Below are 8184 nucleotides of genomic sequence, written 5' to 3'. Positions count from 1 at the left end.
CGGAGTCCCGGGAGGCGAAGAGTCAAGGACTCCTTGGAGTTGGAAGGGTCAACTCTGAGCGGTTTTTGGTAAACTTGGAGCACCGCGAGAGAAGTGGAAGCGCGTTTTCATTAACCTAAAATCAGAATCTTAGGAACACTGGCCTTTCCGGGCGGAATCTGGAGACCGCGAGTAGAATCTTAGAGACTCAGAACCTCCTTACCTGTTGCAACGAGAGCTTCCCAAGAACCTACCTGCCCACCCTGGCGTGGCGTTGGGGGGACTGCGGGACGCAGGTAGAGTACCATCGCGGGCAGCCTACGTGCCAGTGGTGAGCAGGCCACACAAAGGAACAGGTTTGACGGGGGAGGTGGGGGTAGCTCTGGGGGCAACTGACCCATTTTGGAGGGGAGAGAGTTTCTGGTAGAAACCATCTGTATGTCCACGCTGAGACCTGAGGATGCTTGAGAATTAACCAGGGTGGAAGAAATGGGAGGTGGGAAACGGAGTGATAGGAGGCCCATGCAGAGACTTGGGTGCCTGAGCCGGTGATGCTCTAACCGGGAAGAGTCTGGAAGTGTGGGAGATGAACACTCTCTGAAGGGAAGGTGGCAAGTGCCAGGAGGTGGGAGGCTGAGAAAGGCCAGCTTTGCTTGGGCACTGGGGAGTGTTCAAGGCAGAGCGAGTGTCAGGATCAGATTTATGTTTCAAAAAATTACTTTCTCTAAAGTATGAGAATGGATTGGAGGGGTAGGCTAGAGGTGATGGTGAGCTGGAGCAGAATGGAGATGACTGAGGGAGGGCAGAGAGATGGGTTTGAGATATATTCCGGAAGGAAATCAACAAGCCTTGATTGACTGGCTGCCGGGAGCGGGCAAGAGAGGGGGAGACAACAAGGATGGCGTTTAGATATCTGACTTGGATGACGGGGCATGATGGCAGCAAGCTGACCTAGCTAGAGAATACAGAAAGGGCGGGTTTGGGGATGAGCCTGACTTTGAGGCACACATCGAGTAGGGGTCTTTGTAGAGGAACCCGAAGAAGAGGTGTCCAGTAGGGAGCTGGAGCTGGAAGTCTGGAAGGTAAAGGAGGATCTGGGCCTAAGGACTCAGGCAGTCAGTAGCACATTGTGACAACTGGAACTTTGGGGTAGAAGGATTATCCAAAGTGACGTGTAATGTAAGAATGATAATATTGCCAGGTGTGGTGGCTCACGCCTGTAATCCCGGCACTTTGGGAGGCGGAGGCAAGAGCATTACCTGAGCCTCCAGATTTGAGACCAGCCTGGGCAACATGGCGAGACCTCGTCTCTACAATAAATAAAACAATTAGCTGGATATGATGGCGCACGCCTGTAGTTCTAGCTCCTTGGAAGGCTGAGGTGGAAGGATTGCCTGAGCCCAGCAAGTCGAGGTGGCGGTGGCTGTGCGTGCCACTGCACTCCAGCCTGGGCGACAGAGTGAGACACCGACTCAAAAATTAAATAAATAAGAATGATAATATTGGTGGCTGACTCTGTCAATTAGCCACCGCTGCAGAACAGCCACTGTAAACCCGGTAACTCTATTAAAGCAACGGCCATTTATTTGGCACACAGTTTTGTCATACTAGTCTCATCTGTCTTCCTCGTCCATCTGCAGTCAACACCATGCTCACATCTATGGAGGTGAGTGGGGTGGCTCTGTTTCTGAGGGATGGCTGGATGTCGACTGGGGCCACCAGCCAGGACTGCTTGTCTTTCATTCTCCAGCAGGCTGGCCCGGGCTTGGTCACATGTCAGCAGCAGGGTTCCTAGAACTGGAAGCATACTGATGACTTCTGTCCTATTCTCTTGGTCGAAGCAAGGTACAAGGCCAGCCCAGATTATAGAGTGGGGTATAGATTCCCTCTTGATGGGGAGGAGCCGCAGAGTCACACTGCCAAGAGCCTTGGTACAGGGAGGGCAAAAACTACTGTGATTTCTGCAGACTGTTACATGAATACAATACTGAACACCTGCATACAAGCCCTGTTCTAAGAGCTTTACTCGATTTAACCCATTTAACCTTGGTAGCAGCCCTGTGCAGTAGGCACTGTTACCACCATTCTACGGTAGAGAAATCAGACACAGAGAGCTCAAATAGGTTGCTGAAGGCTACACAGCTATTAAGTGAAAGAGCCAGGATTTGGACATGGATAATCTAACTCCAGAGCCTGCCTGTTCTAAACCATTTCACCAGGGCAGAATCCAGGGAAACACTGTGTTTAAGTATTGAATTGCCAGGGATTTAGAAAGTCAAGGACTGATATAGCAGCGTTGGTTAGCAGGTCAGGGGTTTGGGCTTTTTGTGGATAATGTGATAGAGGAACGAGTGGGTTTTGAACACAGGAAGTACAGACGGTTCTTCCATTGAGCTTGACTCTGGGGGAAGGAAGATGCTTGCTCAGGGCCTAAAGAAGTTTTCTAGGGTGGAAGAGATTTGAGCTGTCTTACCTGTTGATGAGATAAATCATGGGGGAAAAACTGGGAGTCTTCAGTTAAGAAGGAGAGGAGTTACCAAAGCTGAGTTGACACTGTTCCTTATAGAAAAATGTGCTCTGAGTTCGTCTTTTTTTTGAAAAGTTAATAACTAAAGCAATGTTGTAGTAACCTTTAAGGGGATTTTAAATTTAATTTTTGAATAGATAACATATTCATAAAGATCAAACATGAAAGTACACACATGTACGTATATAATGTTATACAGTGAAGTCTCCCACTCCACCCACCACCTCCATAGGCCTGTTCCATCTTGCAATTTCTTGCGTAACCTTCCCAAATGTCTTCATACCAGGGTTTCTCTATCTTGGTAATGTTGACATTTTGGACAGGACCACTATTTTTTAGGATGTTCAGCAGCATCCCTGGTCTCTCCTCATTAGTTGCCAGCAACCCTCCTTGCCCCCAGTCATGATAATAAAAAATGTCTCCAGACACGGCATACGTGTCCCCTGAGGGGCACGGTAGCCCCAATTGAGGGCCACTGCATTGTACACACACAGGCGAGTACGGCTATTGATCTCTTCCTCCTCACCTTTCTTACACTCTCCTCACTGTTCCTCACCTTGCTTTTTTCAGGTAATGTGCTTTGGCCGTCTTTCCATATCAGCACATAAACACCTACCTCCTTCTTCAGTAGCCCCACAACGATTCATAGTATGATCATTTAACCAGTCTCCTATTGCTGGTTGCTCAGGTTGTCTCCAGTCTCTTGCTGTTGCATCCCTGCTGCAGTGAATAATCTGATCCATATGTCTTTTAACACATGAGAGAGGGTACCTGTAGGAAGTCATCCAAGGAGGGAATATGGGCCCTCTGGAATCTTGATAGATGTTGCCATATTGCTCTCTGTAGGTGTGTTTCCTGTGGCTGCTGTAACAAGTTACCAGCAGCTTAGTGGTTTAAAACAACATGGTTTTATTGTCTTACAGTTCTGGAGGTCAGAAGTATGGGATGGGCCTTAGTGGACTGAAATCAAGGGTGCTGGCAGGGCCACGTTCCTTCTAGGGACTCCGCAAGAGGATCTGTTTTGTGACTTTTCCCATTTTCCAGAGGCGGCCCACATTCCTGGGCTCGTGGCCACATCTTCAGAGCTAGGGCCAGCCACTTCCGATCCCTCCTTCTGTCTTCACATCTCTGACTTTGAACCTTCTGTTTTCCTTGTGTATGCTTAGGACTCTTGCAATGATTTTGGACCCACCTGGATCACCTAGGCCCCTCTCTTCCTCTGCCACCAGCTGATGAGCAACCTCCATTCAGTCTGCAATCTTGATTTCCGCTTTGCTGTGCAACATATAGTATTTTCAGGTTCTGGGGGTTAGGCTGGGGACCTTATTCTGCTACCACCAGTTTGTCCTCCACCAGCAATGTGTCTGTGTGCCTGTTCTTCTGTAGCCTCGCCAACAGAGTGTGTTACCACCCTTGGATTTTTGCCAGTCTGATGGGTGAGAAATCATGTCTCCAATGTAGCTGTGACTTGCATTTTTAAATGGTTAGTGATACGAAATGTCTTTCTATATGTGTGAGCCCTTTGTTTTTCTTCAAGGCATTGAAAACACACAATTCTGACCAATCATTCTTTCATTGTGATCCCGTGATATATTATTTCTCTGAGTTCTTTTCTAAGTGTCACACCGTTGTCCTAATCTAATTTGTATTACTAGCTAAATTTTATTTAGCATTATTTCGGGTATGCTATTTTCAACTGCTCTGTGGTAGTCCATCCATGGACAGTACTGTGGCATGCTTACCCATTCCCTAGCCCATGGACATTAATGTCAGTCTGTCTATAGACATACCCTGGAAATGCAGCCTGCTTATAACGTGCAGACTGCTGGTTCACATGGGTGTACTGTGTCCAGCGTTATACCTGATTTCTTCCCTTGAGCATTTGGGGGTGATCGTAAAGCCTTTTGGGTTATCAGCCTTTCTTCTGAGGTCCCTTGTTTCTATTAATTGCATCACCCACTCTCTCAGGCTTTAAAATTCCAGGCAGATCTCCGTGCGGAGCCTGCTTCCACCTATGGTCAAGTCTAGGTCCCCACCCTTCTCCGTCCCCTCTGCTGTAGACCAGGCCTCTGTAGTGGCCACCACTGCTTTCCCTCTCCCCTTGTGTGCCCTCTCTAATCCTCCCTCTACAGAGCTTCCAGATTTTTCTGAAATGAATGACTGCACCCTCCTGTGATGGCACCTCGGGCCAGCATCCTTTGCTTGGCATTCATGGCTTTCCCATTCAGATCCCCTCACCTCTCCTCTCTTCTGCTTTCCCCTGGCTTCCTTAACTAGGGCCAAGATGATTTCCTCCAGCCCTACTCTGTGTCTCCCTGCATTTCTTTTTTTAAAAGCTGACATTTATTGAGCATTTACTCTATGCCAAGAATATTGTCTCCACTCTGCAGCAGAGAATCTGAGATTTAGATCACAAAATTCACCCATGAGCATACAGCTAGTCTTGGGGAGACTTACTGCAGAGCCCTCACCATAACCGCATATGGGGAAGACCCCCTCGTCTTGTCCTCCTAGCTGAGCTCTTCCAGGAAGCCTATCATGATATCTTTCCTGTTCTCTGGTCCCACAGCACCCGAAAGGCCTCTATGGTCATGTCCACCACACCATGTGATAGCTGGTTGCTTTCCTCAGTGGTGCCTAAACCTGGCCACACATCAGAATCACTGGTTGCTTTTCTAGATGCCGATTTCCGAGTTCCTTTTCTGGAGATTGTGATTCAGAGGGCCATGGGCGGTGGGGGGAGTGAGGCCAAGGACTCTGTGAGAAGAGACTTCCCTGTGACTCTTGTGCACGGTAGGTTTGGAGGCCACCGGTGTGTGTCTCATCTCTGCTCTCCACCTAGTGCAGTGGGGCCCTGGTGAGTCCCCCGGGTGCTTGCTGAGTGGGGTTTGTGACTGCAGCACTGGTACGCCTCAGGGTGTCTGAGACCTCTGAGCACTGTTTTTTGCTGTTAAACAAGTCCTGCAGGATGGCCAAAGTCTCTGCCTACTTCATTCCTCCCATTTAATTTCTTAGCCTTGATGGGGCAGCAGACTCAGAATTAACCTCACCTTTGATTGTTAACTGATCATCATTTAACATTTTTAGAGGACACTCCTCTCTAAAAGTTGGTATTGTAAATAGAGCTGGGATCTGTGGTCCAAGTGCCCCAACTTTGTCACTTTCATATCGAGAGGCTTTGGACTAATTGGATTCCTCTTCCTCAGTTGTGCTCTTACAGGGAGCTCTTTTGGGAGCCATGGCTTGATATAATCGCTTATTTATTCCTATGGGAACAGGGTAGAGTACACCAGACCTGTGAGAGGATGGGTGAGAATGCACCCCCACCCTTCAGCTGTGCCTTGGCAGGGCCTGGCTCCTTTGAAGTGTGCTGCTCTGCAGCTGGTGATACTGACTGGCCAACACTCCCCAGTCTCATGCTCTTCTTCCCTGACCTCGCTGTGCTTGGGTCCTCACAACCATATTCCTGGCAACCTCCACACTTGCCCCAAGTGAGCATCTGCTTGTCACCCAGCTCTCTGTGTTCTGAGTTTATCACAGAATCAAGGCCAGGCCATCAGAAGCCCTGTCTTTGGCCTCTTGTGGGCTGAATATTTTAGTACAGGGTTAAATTTTTTTTCCTAATCTCAGAATAATAGATGACCTTTGTTCAGCACTTACTTTATATCAAGCCCTGTGCTAAGTGCTTTAAATGAGTTAACTCATTCAGTTCACACAACGCTTAGGAAGGGTCCAGATATGGTAGCTCATGCTTATACTCCTAGTGCTTTGAGAGGCCAGAGCAGGAGGATCGTTGAGGCCAGGAGTTCTAGACCAACTTGGGTAACATCGTGAGACCCCAGCTCCACAAAAAATAAAATTAGCTGGACATGGTTGTGTGTGTCTATAAACCCAACTTCTTGGGAAGCTGAGGCAGGAGGATCCCTTGAGCCCCAGTATTTGAGGCTTTAGTGATCTATGGTCACGCCACTGTACTCCAGTCTGGGTGACAGAATGAGATCCTATCTCTAAAAAATAAACCTTAGGAAATAGATACTATTGTCATCCTCATTCTACCAATGAGAAATTGAGGCACAGAGAAGTTAAGTAACTCGCCCAAGGCCACACAGCTAGTAAGTGGCAGAGTCAGATTCACACCGAGGTGGGTGACCCAGAGCCTGTGCTCCCAACCATGAATCCTATAACTGATAGTTCACCTCTTCTTGTTGGCAGCAAGGAAATGACTTGCCAGATTTGATAGTGACTTCTGTCCAAGGGATAGTGTTGTGTGGTGTTTACTGTCCTGCCCTTCGTTCCCTGCTGGCTGGTGGGGCAGAGCTGGACTCTCAACCCAGTGCTCTGAGTGGGGAGAATGTGTGCCAACTCTTTAAACACAGGTGTTAATTGCTGAAATTGGTTGTAATCATAGCCCCTGTTCAGAAAACCCCTCGCATCCTCATCTCCAGTAATTGCCTATTAGAAACTTAGCCTCTACTGAATTATCTCAGTCTTTGTGCAGTCCTTTTATATTTTCAGCATGGTTGAATGCTCTCTTAGGCTACCTGTGAGTTCAGAAAACAGTTCAAATTTCAGTATTTCTGCTCCAGTTCAGTCCGTTTGTTTTTATGTAAAGAGTATATACTGGAAGAACTGAGATGTGGAGTTTTAGGGTCCCACGTTTAAGTTTTGGCTCTTGTCACTTTAAAACTGAGAAGCTTTGGCTTAATTGCTTTCCACTCTAATCCTCAGTTTCTTCATCTGTGAAATGGAAATTAGTGAGTTTATCTCAGAGTTCATTAAGATCAAATGAGATAAAAAATGTGACAGTACCGTGTGTTAAATCTACCATAATCTAGCTGCTAGGGATTATCCTAGGTTTTTATCTCATGCTTGACTCGACAACATAATCTCTTTACAGTCTCTACTCCCAACAGTTCTTCAGGCACTTAAACTGCCCATGCCTGGACCTTCCCCTACGTGCCTTTGCCACTTATGCGTTCATTTACTCACTCATTCATTTGACAACATTTACAGAGTTCAGATATGGTCAGGCACTGTGTTAGGGGCTGGGAAAACAAGAATGTGTGGAAGCCCGTCCTGTCCTTGAAGAGCCAACAGTCGAGTGGGATAGACGGACTCTCATCGAAATAGAACCCAGGTGCAGCCTGAGGTGAGAGCAAGGAGTGGTGGTGCTCAGGAGAGGGCACTGACCTGCTTTCGTGGGGGCTGGTCTGGAAGCTGTGCAGAGGGGGTAAGAGCTGAGCTGAACCCGGAAGCAGCACAAGGGGTGTGTGGAGTTGCTAAGGACAGGAGAGGCCTCGGATTAGGGGCAGGATGGCAGTGGGGCTAGGAGGGAGGGATAGAACTGGCGAGGTGGTGGGAAGGCAGGAGGGGAGTCAGGGAGGGCAGCAGATCGGGCAGGCCTTGGTCGCAGTGGGAAGCTGGGAGGACGATCAGATTTAGGTTTTGAGGGTATCATTTTGGGGGACTGCATGGAGGGTGGGCAGGAGGGAACAGGACTGGAGGCTGGGAGACAGGCTGGGTGCAACTTCTGCGTTTGAGTTGCTTTCAGGTAGACTTCCCCCTCTCTGCTCTGGAGACAAGGCAGGGAGGCCCAGCCCCCTGCACTCATGGAGCTAGTTCACCAGGCTCCGGCTCTGCAGCTGAGGTGACCCGTGATGTTAAGGTTCACATCCCAG

Source organism: Carlito syrichta, unplaced genomic scaffold (assembly GCF_000164805.1).
Source record: "Carlito syrichta isolate Samal-C Ts95f unplaced genomic scaffold, Tarsius_syrichta-2.0.1 Scaffold226607, whole genome shotgun sequence".
Lineage (NCBI taxonomy): Eukaryota > Metazoa > Chordata > Mammalia > Primates > Tarsiidae > Carlito > Carlito syrichta.
This window is presented reverse-complemented; position numbering follows the sequence as displayed.